Source organism: Schistocerca americana, chromosome 6, assembly GCF_021461395.2.
Source record: "Schistocerca americana isolate TAMUIC-IGC-003095 chromosome 6, iqSchAmer2.1, whole genome shotgun sequence".
NCBI classification, from domain to species: Eukaryota; Metazoa; Arthropoda; class Insecta; order Orthoptera; family Acrididae; genus Schistocerca; species Schistocerca americana.
The window spans coordinates 516,894,853-516,906,972 of NC_060124.1; positions in this window are offsets into that span (position 1 = coordinate 516,894,853).

Sequence of the window (12,120 nt, forward strand, 5' to 3'; positions counted from 1 at the left end):
CTGCTGTTTTGCGTCGGAAACAGCTACTGGACACCCAGGAAAGATTCCTATCACAGACCGTAAGCAGCGCTACTCCCGTGGACAGACGTCGGCATGGTGCTGGTTGTATTCAATTCCGATATAATTTCTATGTTTCGTGGTTAATGTGAGGGTCCAAGGGTTACAGTAAACCTGCTGTGGTGCATCGGGAACAACTACTGGATTCCCCGAACTGGTACTACACACAGAACCGTTGAAGCGGTACTCTCATGGCCTTTAGGCGAAATGGTGTCCATTGCATTCAATCCCGATGCAAATTCTGTGTTTCGTCGTCGACTAGAAGGTCCAAGAGTTACAGTAAACTTGCTGTTTTGCGTTGGAAACAGCTACTAGACACCCAGAAGAGATTCCAAGCACAGACCGTAAGCAACGTTACTCTCGTGGACAGACGTCGGCATGGTACTGTTTGTATTCAATTCCGATATAATTTCTGTGTTTCATGGACAATGTGAAGGACTAAGGGTTACAGTAAACCTGCAGTGGTGCATCGGAAACAACTACTGGACTCCCGGAACTGGTACTAAGCACAAAGCCTTTGAATCGTTACTCGCTTGGAGTTTAGGCGAAATGGTGTCTGTTGTATTCAATCACGATGCAATTTCTGTGTTTCGTCGTCGACTAGAAGGTCCAAGGGTTACAGTAAACCTGCTGTTTTGCGTCGGAAAGACCTATTGGACACCCAGGAAAGATTTCAAGCACAGACCGTAAGCAGCGTCACTCTCGTGGACAGATGTCGGCATGGAAATGGTTGTATTCAATTCCGATATAATTTCTGTGTTTTATGGACAATGTGAAGGTCTAAGGGTTACAGTAAACATGCAGTGGTGCATCGGAAACAACTACTGGACTCCCGGAACTGGTACTAGGCACAGAACCTTTGAAGCGTTACTCGCTTGGACTTTAGGCGAAATGGTGTTTGTTGTATTCAATCCCGATGCAATTTCTGTGTTTCGTCGTCGACTAGTAGGTCCAAGGGTTACAGTAAACCTGCTGTTTTGCGTCGGAAACAGCTACTGGACACACAGGAAAGATTCCAAGCACAGACCGTAAGCAGCGTTACTCCCGTGGACAGACGTCGGCATGGTACTGGTTTTATTCAATTCCGATATAATTTCTGTGTTTCATGGACAATGTGAAGGTGTAAGGGTTACAGTAAACCTGAAGTGGTGCATCGGAAACAACTACTGGACTCCTGGAACTGGTACTAGGCACAGAACCTTTGAAGCGTTACTCGCTTGGACTTTAGGCGAAAAGGTGTCTGTTGTATTCTATCCCGATGCAATTTCTGTGTTTCGTCGTCGACTAGAAGGTCCAAAGGTTACAGTAAACCTGCTGTTTTGCGTCGGAAAGAGCTACTGGACGCCCAGGAAAGATTCCAAGCAGAGACCGTAAGCAGCGTTACTCCCGTGGACAGACGTCGGCATGGTACTGGTTGTATTCAATTCCGATATAATATCTGTGTTTCGTGGACAATGAGAAGGTCTAAGGGTTACAGTAAACCCGCAGTGGTGCATCGGAAACAACAACTGGACTCCCGGAACTGGTACTAGGCACAGAACCTTTGAAGCGTTACTCGCTTGGACTTTAGGCGAAATGGTGTCTGTTGTATTCAATCCCGATGCAATTTCTGTTTTTCCTCTTGACTAGAAGGTCCAAGGGTTACAGTAAACCTGCTGTTGTGCGTCGGAAACAGCTACTGGACACCCAGGAAAGATTCCAAGCACAGACCGTAAGCAGCGCTACCCCCGTGGACAGACGTCGGCATGGTGCTGGTTGTATTTAATTCCGATACAATTTCTGTGATTCGTGGTTAATGTCAAGGTCCAAGGGTTACAGTAAACCTGCTGTGGTGCATCGGGAACAACTACTGGATTCCCCGAACTGGTACTACGCACAGAACCGTTGAAGCGGTACTCGCATGGCCTTTAGGCGAAATGGTGTCTGTTGTATTCAATCCCGATGCAATTTCTGTGTTTCGTCGTCGACTAGAAGCTCCAAGGGTTACAGTAAGCCTGCTGTTTTGCGTCGGAAACAGCTACTGGGCACCAAGGAAAGATTCCTAGCACAGACCGTAAGCAGCGTTACTCCCGTGGACAGACGTCGGCATGGTGCTGGTTGTATTCAATTCCGATATAATTTCTATGTTTCGTGGTTAATGTGAGGGTCCAAGGGTTACAGTAAACCTGCTGTGGTGCATCGGGAACAACTACTGGATTCCCCGAACTGGTACTACACACAGAACCGTTGAAGCGGTACTCGCATGGCCTTTAGGCGAAATGGTGTCCATTGTAATCAATACCGATGCAAATTCTGTGTTTCGTCGTCGACTAGAAGGTCCAAGAGTTACAGTAAACTTGCTGTTTTGTGTTGGAAACAGCTACTAGTCACCCAGGAGAGATTCCAAGCACAGACCGTAAGCAACGTTACTCTCGTGGACAGACGTCGGCATGGTGCAGTTTGTATTCAATTCCGATATAATTTCTGTGTTTCATGGACAATGTGAAGGTCTAAGGGTTACAGTAAACCTGCAGTGGTGCATCGGAAACAACTACTGGACTCCCGGAACTGGTCCTAAGCACAAAGCCTTTGAATCGTTACTCGCTTGGACTTTAGGCGAAATGGTGTCTGTTGTATTCAATCACGATGCAATTTCTGTGTTTCGTCGTCGACTAGAAGGTCCAAGGGTTACAGTAATCCTGCTGTTTTGCGTCGGAAATTGCTATTGGACACCCAGGAAAGATTTCAAGCACAGACCGTAAGCAGCGTCACTCTCGTGGACAGACGTCGGCATGGTACTGGTTGTATTCAATTCCGATATAATTTCTGCGTTTTATGGACAATGTGAAGGACTAAGGGTTACAGTAAACATGCAGTGGTGCATCGGAAACAACTACTGGACTCCCGGAACTGGTACTAGGCACAGAACCTTTGAAGCGTTACTCGCTTGGACTTTAGGCGAAATGGTGTTTGTTGTATTCAATCCCGATGCAATTTCTGTGTTTCGTCGTCGACTAGAGGGTCCAAGGGTTACAGTAAACCTGCTGTTTTGCGTCGGAAACAGCTACTGGACACACAGGAAAGATTCCAAGCACAGACCGTAAGCAGCGTTACTCCCGTGGACTGACGTCGGCATGGTACTGGTTGTATTCAATTCCGATATAATTTCTGTGTTTCATGGACAATGTGAAGGTCTAAGGGTTACAGTAAACCTGCAGTGGTGCATCGGAAACAACTACTGGACTCCCGGAACTGGTACTAGGCACAGAACCTTCGAAGCGTTACTCGCTTGGACTTTAGGCGAAATGGTGTATTTTGTATTCTATCCCGATGCAATTTCTGTGTTTCGTCGTCGACTAGAAGGTCCAAGGGTTACAGTAAACCTGCTGTTTTGCGTCGGAAAGAGCTACTAGACGCCCAGGAAAGATTCCAAGCAGAGACCGTAAGCAGCGTTACTCCCGTGGGCAGATGTCGGCATGGTACTGGTTGTATTCAATTCCGATATAATTTCTGTGTTTCATGGACAATGTGAAGGTCTAAGGGTTACAGTAAACCTGCAGTGGTGCATCGGAAACAACTGGACTCCCGGAACGGGTACTAGGCACAGAACCTTTGAAGCGTTACTTGCTTGGACTTTAGGCGAAATGGTGTCTGTTGTATTCAATCCCGATGCAATTTCTGTTTTTCCTCTTGACTAGAAGGTCCAAGGGTTACAGTAAACCTGCTGTTGTGCGTCGGAAACAGCTACTGGACACCCAGGAAAGATTCCAAGCACAGACCGTAAGCAGCGTTACCCCCGTGGACAGACGTCGGCATGGTGCTGGTTGTATTCAATTCCGATACAATTTCTGTGTTTCGTGGTTAATGTCAAGGTCCAAGGGTTACAGTAAACCTGCTGTGGTGCATCGGGAACAACTACTGGATTCCCCGAACTGGTACTACGCACAGAACCGTTGAAGCGGTACTCGCATGGCCTTTAGGCGAAATTGTGTCTGTTGTATTCAATCCCGATGCAATTTCTGTGTTTCGTCGTCGACTAGAAGGTCCAAGAGTTACAGTAAACTTGCTGTTTTGCGTCGGAAACAGCTACTAGTCACTCAGGAGAGATTCCAAGCACAGACAGTAAGCAACGTTACTCTCGTGGACAGACGTCGGCATGGTACTGTTTGTATTCAATTCCGATATAATTTCTGTGTTTCATGGACAATGTGAAGGTCTAAGGGTTATAGTAAACCTGCAGTGGTGCATCGGAAACAACTACTGGACTCCCGGAACTAGTACTAAGCACAGAGCCTTTGAAAAGTTACTCGCTTGGACTTTAGGCGAAATGGTGTCTGTTGTATTCAATCCCGATGCTATTTCTGTGTTTCGTCGTCGACTAGAAGGTCCAACGGTTACAGAAGACCTGCTGATTTGCGTCGGAAAGAGCTACTGGACACCCAGGAAAGATTCCAAGCACAGACCGTAAGCAGCGTCACTCTCCTGGACAGACGTCGGCATGGTACTGATTGTATTCAATTCCGATATAATTTCTGTGTTTCATGGACAATGTGAAGATCTAAGGGTTACAGTAAACCTGCAGTGGTGCATCGAAAGCAACTACTGGACTCCTGGAACTGGTACTAGGCACAGAACCTTTGAAGCGATACTCGCTAGGACTTTAGGCGAAATGGTGTCTATTGTATTCAATCCCGATGCAATTTCTGTGTTTCGTCGTCGACTAGAAGGTCCAAGGGTTACAGTAAACTTGCTGTTTTGCGTTGGAAACAGCTACTGGACACCAAGGAAAGATTCCAAGCCCAGACCGTAAGCAACGTTACTCTCGTGGACAGACGTCGGCATGGTACTGGTTGTATTCAATTCCGATGTAATTTCTGTATCTCATGGACAATGTGAAGGTCTAAGGGTTACAGTAAACCTGCAGTGGTGAATCGGAAACAACTACTGGCCTCCCGGAACTGGTACTAAGCACAGAGCCTTTGAATCGTTACTCGCTTGGACTTTAGGCGAAATGGTGTATGTTGTATTCATTCACGATGCAATTTCTGTGTTTCGTCGTCGACTAGAAGGTCCAAGGGTTACAGTAAACCTGCTGTTTTGCGTCGGAAACAGCTACTGGACACCCAGCAAAGATTCCATGCACAGACCGTAGGCAGCGTTTCTGCAGTGGAGAGACGTCAGCATGGTACTGGTAGTATTCAATTCCGATATAATTTCTGTGTTTCATGGACAATGTGAAGGTCTAAAGGTTACAGTAAACCTGCAGTGGTGCATCGAAAACAGCTACTGGACTCCCGGAACTGGTACTAGTCACAGAACCTTTGAATCGTTACTCGCTTGGACTTTAGGCGAAATGGTGTCTGTTGTATTCAATCCCGATGCAATTTCTGTGTTTCGTCGTCGACTAGAAGGTCCAAGGGTTACAGTAAGCCTGCTGTTTTGCGTCGGAAACAGCTACTGGACACCCAGGAAAGATTCCAAGCACAGACCGTAAGCAGCGTTACTCCCGTGGAAAGACGTCGGCATGGTGCTGGTTGTATTCAATTCCGATATAATTTCTATGTTTCGTGGTTAATGTGAGGGTCCAAGGGTTACAGTAAACCTGCTGTGGTGCATCGGGAACAACTACTGGATTCCCCGAACTGGTACTACACACAGAACCGTTGAAGCGGTACTCGCATGGCTTTTAGGCGAAATGGTGTCTATTTTATTCAATCCCGATGCAAATTCTGTGTTTCGTCGTCGACTAGAAGGTCCAAGGGTTACAGTAAACTTGCTGTTTTGCTTTGGAAACAGCTACTGGACACCCAGGAGAGATTCCAAGCACAGACCGTAAGCAACGTTACTCTCGTTTATAGACGTCGGCATGGTACTGTTTGTATTCAATTCCGATATAATTTCTGTGTTTCATGGACAATGTGAAGGTCTAAGGGTTACAGTAAACCTGAAGTGGTGCATCGGAAGCAACTACTGGATTCCCGGGACTGGTACTAAGCACAGAGCCTTTGAATCGTTACTCGCTTGGACTTTAGGCGAAATGGTGTCTGTTGTATTCAATCCCGATGCAATTTCTGTGTTTCGTCGTCGACTAAAAGGTCCAAGGGTTTCAGTAAACCTGCTGTTTTGCGTCGGAAAGAGCTACTGGACACCCAGGAAAGATTCCAAGCACAGACCGTAAGCAGCGTCACTCTCCTGGACAGACGTCGGCATGGTACTGGTTGTATTCAATTCCGATATAATTTCTGTGTTTCATGGACAATGTGAAGGTCTAAGGGTTACAGTAAACCTGCAGTGGTGCATCGAAAGCAACTACTGGACTCCTGGAACTGGTACTAGGCACAGAATCTTTGAAGCGTTACTCGCTTGGACTTTAGGCGAGATGGTGTCTATTGTATTCAATCCCGATGCAATTTCTGTGTTTCGTCGTCGACTAGAAGGTCCAAGGGTTACAGTAAACTTGCTGTTTTGCGTTGGAAACAGCTACTGGACACCAAGGAAAGATTCCAAGCCCAGACCGTAAGCAACGTTACTCTCGTGGACAGATGTCGGCACGGAACTGTTTGTATTCAATTCCGATGTAATTTCTGTGTTTCATGGACAATGTGAGGGTCTAAGGGCTACAGTAAACCTGCAGTGGTGCATCGGAAACAACTACTGGACTCCCGGAACTGGTACTAAGCACAGAGCCTTTGAATCGTTACTCGCTTGGAGTTTAGGCGAAATGGTGTATGTTGTATTCAATCACGATGCAATTTCTGTGTTTCGTCGTCGACTAGAAGGTCCAAGGGTTGCAGTAAACCTGCTGTTTTGCGTCGGAAACAGCTACTGGACACCCAGGAAAGATTCCAAGCACAGACCGTAGGCAGCGTTTCTGCCGTGGAGAGACGTCGGCACGGTACTGGTAGTATTCAATTCCGATATAATTTCTGTGTTTCATGGACAATGTGAAGGTCTAAAGGTTACAGTAAACCTGCAGTGGTGCATCGGAAACAGCTACTGGACTCCCGGAACTGGTACTAGTCACAGAACCTTTGAATCGTTACTCGCTTGGACTTTAGGCAAAATGGTGTTTTTTGTATTTTATCTCGACGCAAAATCTTTGTTTCATCGTCGACTAGAAGGTCCAAGTGTTACAGTAAACCTGCTGTTTTGCGTCGGGAACAGCTACTGGACACCCAGGAATGATTCCAAGCACAGACCGTAAGCAACGATACTCCCGTGGACAGACGACGGCATGGTACAGGTTGTATTCAATTCCGATATAATTTCTGTGTTTCGTGGTTAATGTGTGGGTGCAAGGGTTACAGTAAACCTGCTATGGTGCATCGGTAACAACTACTGGACTCCCCGAACTGATACCACGCACAGAATCGTTGAAGCATTACTGGCATGGACTTTAGGCGAAATGGAGTCTGCCGTATTCAATCCCGATGCAATTTCTGTGTTTCGTCGTCGACTACAAGGTCCAAGGGTTACAGTAAACCTGCTGTTTTGCGTCGGAAACAGCTACTGGACACCCAGGAATGATTCCAAGCACAGACCTTTTCAATCGTTACTCCCATGGACAGACGTCGGAATGGTGCTAATTGCATTCAATTCCGATGTAATATCTGTGTTTCATGGACAATGTGAAGGTCTAAGGGTTACAGTAAACCTGCAGTGGTGCATCGGAAACAACTACTGGACTCCCGGAACTGGTCCTAAGCACAAAGCCTTTGAATCGTTACTCGCTTGGACTTTAGGCGAAATGGTGTCTGTTGTATTCAATCACGATGCAATTTCTGTGTTTCGTCGTCGACTAGAAGGTCCAAGGGTTACAGTAATCCTGCTGTTTTGCGTCGGAAATTGCTATTGGACACCCAGGAAAGATTTCAAGCACAGACCGTAAGCAGCGTCACTCTCGTGGACAGACGTCGGCATGGTACTGGTTGTATTCAATTCCGATATAATTTCTGCGTTTTATGGACAATGTGAAGGACTAAGGGTTACAGTAAACATGCAGTGGTGCATCGGAAACAACTACTGGACTCCCGGAACTGGTACTAGGCACAGAACCTTTGAAGCGTTACTCGCTTGGACTTTAGGCGAAATGGTGTTTGTTGTATTCAATCCCGATGCAATTTCTGTGTTTCGTCGTCGACTAGAGGGTCCAAGGGTTACAGTAAACCTGCTGTTTTGCGTCGGAAACAGCTACTGGACACACAGGAAAGATTCCAAGCACAGACCGTAAGCAGCGTTACTCCCGTGGACTGACGTCGGCATGGTACTGGTTGTATTCAATTCCGATATAATTTCTGTGTTTCATGGACAATGTGAAGGTCTAAGGGTTACAGTAAACCTGCAGTGGTGCATCGGAAACAACTACTGGACTCCCGGAACTGGTACTAGGCACAGAACCTTCGAAGCGTTACTCGCTTGGACTTTAGGCGAAATGGTGTATTTTGTATTCTATCCCGATGCAATTTCTGTGTTTCGTCGTCGACTAGAAGGTCCAAGGGTTACAGTAAACCTGCTGTTTTGCGTCGGAAAGAGCTACTAGACGCCCAGGAAAGATTCCAAGCAGAGACCGTAAGCAGCGTTACTCCCGTGGGCAGATGTCGGCATGGTACTGGTTGTATTCAATTCCGATATAATATCTGTGTTTCGTGGACAATGTGAAGGTCTAAGGGTTACAGTAAACCTGCAGTGGTGCATCGGAAACAACAACTGGACTCCCGGAACGGGTACTAGGCACAGAACCTTTGAAGCGTTACTTGCTTGGACTTTAGGCGAAATGGTGTCTGTTGTATTCAATCCCGATGCAATTTCTGTTTTTCCTCTTGACTAGAAGGTCCAAGGGTTACAGTAAACCTGCTGTTGTGCGTCGGAAACAGCTACTGGACACCCAGGAAAGATTCCAAGCACAGACCGTAAGCAGCGTTACCCCCGTGGACAGACGTCGGCATGGTGCTGGTTGTATTCAATTCCGATACAATTTCTGTGTTTCGCGGTTAATGTCAAGGTCCAAGGGTTACAGTAAACCTGCTGTGGTGCATCGGGAACAACTACTGGATTCCCCGAACTGGTACTACGCACAGAACCGTTGAAGCGGTACTCGCATGGCCTTTAGGCGAAATTGTGTCTGTTGTATTCAATCCCGATGCAATTTCTGTGTTTCGTCGTCGACTAGAAGGTCCAAGAGTTACAGTAAACTTGCTGTTTTGCGTCGGAAACAGCTACTAGTCACTCAGGAGAGATTCCAAGCACAGACAGTAAGCAACGTTACTCTCGTGGACAGACGTCGGCATGGTACTGTTTGTATTCAATTCCGATATAATTTCTGTGTTTCATGGACAATGTGAAGGTCTAAGGGTTATAGTAAACCTGCAGTGGTGCATCGGAAACAACTACTGGACTCCCGGAACTAGTACTAAGCACAGAGCCTTTGAAAAGTTACTCGCTTGGACTTTAGGCGAAATGGTGTCTGTTGTATTCAATCCCGATGCTATTTCTGTGTTTCGTCGTCGACTAGAAGGTCCAACGGTTACAGAAGACCTGCTGATTTGCGTCGGAAAGAGCTACTGGACACCCAGGAAAGATTCCAAGCACAGACCGTAAGCAGCGTCACTCTCCTGGACAGACGTCGGCATGGTACTGATTGTATTCAATTCCGATATAATTTCTGTGTTTCATGGACAATGTGAAGATCTAAGGGTTACAGTAAACCTGCAGTGGTGCATCGAAAGCAACTACTGGACTCCTGGAACTGGTACTAGGCACAGAACCTTTGAAGCGATACTCGCTAGGACTTTAGGCGAAATGGTGTCTATTGTATTCAATCCCGATGCAATTTCTGTGTTTCGTCGTCGACTAGAAGGTCCAAGGGTTACAGTAAACTTGCTGTTTTGCGTTGGAAACAGCTACTGGACACCAAGGAAAGATTCCAAGCCCAGACCGTAAGCAACGTTACTCTCGTGGACAGACGTCGGCATGGTACTGGTTGTATTCAATTCCGATGTAATTTCTGTATCTCATGGACAATGTGAAGGTCTAAGGGTTACAGTAAACCTGCAGTGGTGAATCGGAAACAACTACTGGCCTCCCGGAACTGGTACTAAGCACAGAGCCTTTGAATCGTTACTCGCTTGGACTTTAGGCGAAATGGTGTATGTTGTATTCATTCACGATGCAATTTCTGTGTTTCGTCGTCGACTAGAAGGTCCAAGGGTTACAGTAAACCTGCTGTTTTGCGTCGGAAACAGCTACTGGACACCCAGCAAAGATTCCATGCACAGACCGTAGGCAGCGTTTCTGCAGTGGAGAGACGTCAGCATGGTACTGGTAGTATTCAATTCCGATATAATTTCTGTGTTTCATGGACAATGTGAAGGTCTAAAGGTTACAGTAAACCTGCAGTGGTGCATCGAAAACAGCTACTGGACTCCCGGAACTGGTACTAGTCACAGAACCTTTGAATCGTTACTCGCTTGGACTTTAGGCGAAATGGTGTCTGTTGTATTCAATCCCGATGCAATTTCTGTGTTTCGTCGTCGACTAGAAGGTCCAAGGGTTACAGTAAGCCTGCTGTTTTGCGTCGGAAACAGCTACTGGACACCCAGGAAAGATTCCAAGCACAGACCGTAAGCAGCGTTACTCCCGTGGAAAGACGTCGGCATGGTGCTGGTTGTATTCAATTCCGATATAATTTCTATGTTTCGTGGTTAATGTGAGGGTCCAAGGGTTACAGTAAACCTGCTGTGGTGCATCGGGAACAACTACTGGATTCCCCGAACTGGTACTACACACAGAACCGTTGAAGCGGTACTCGCATGGCTTTTAGGCGAAATGGTGTCTATTTTATTCAATCCCGATGCAAATTCTGTGTTTCGTCGTCGACTAGAAGGTCCAAGGGTTACAGTAAACTTGCTGTTTTGCTTTGGAAACAGCTACTGGACACCCAGGAGAGATTCCAAGCACAGACCGTAAGCAACGTTACTCTCGTGGATAGACGTCGGCATGGTACTGTTTGTATTCAATTCCGATATAATTTCTGTGTTTCATGGACAATGTGAAGGTCTAAGGGTTACAGTAAACCTGAAGTGGTGCATCGGAAGCAACTACTGGATTCCCGGGACTGGTACTAAGCACAGAGCCTTTGAATCGTTACTCGCTTGGACTTTAGGCGAAATGGTGTCTGTTGTATTCAATCCCGATGCAATTTCTGTGTTTCGTCGTCGACTAAAAGGTCCAAGGGTTTCAGTAAACCTGCTGTTTTGCGTCGGAAAGAGCTACTGGACACCCAGGAAAGATTCCAAGCACAGACCGTAAGCAGCGTCACTCTCCTGGACAGACGTCGGCATGGTACTGGTTGTATTCAATTCCGATATAATTTCTGTGTTTCATGGACAATGTGAAGGTCTAAGGGTTACAGTAAACCTGCAGTGGTGCATCGAAAGCAACTACTGGACTCCTGGAACTGGTACTAGGCACAGAATCTTTGAAGCGTTACTCGCTTGGACTTTAGGCGAGATGGTGTCTATTGTATTCAATCCCGATGCAATTTCTGTGTTTCGTCGTCGACTAGAAGGTCCAAGGGTTACAGTAAACTTGCTGTTTTGCGTTGGAAACAGCTACTGGACACCAAGGAAAGATTCCAAGCCCAGACCGTAAGCAACGTTACTCTCGTGGACAGATGTCGGCACGGAACTGTTTGTATTCAATTCCGATGTAATTTCTGTGTTTCATGGACAATGTGAGGGTCTAAGGGCTACAGTAAACCTGCAGTGGTGCATCGGAAACAACTACTGGACTCCCGGAACTGGTACTAAGCACAGAGCCTTTGAATCGTTACTCGCTTGGACTTTAGGCGAAATGGTGTATGTTGTATTCAATCACGATGCAATTTCTGTGTTTCGTCGTCGACTAGAAGGTCCAAGGGTTGCAGTAAACCTGCTGTTTTGCGTCGGAAACAGCTACTGGACACCCAGGAAAGATTCCAAGCACAGACCGTAGGCAGCGTTTCTGCCGTGGAGAGACGTCGGCACGGTACTGGTAGTATTCAATTCCGATATAATTTCTGTGTTTCATGGACAATGTGAAGGTCTA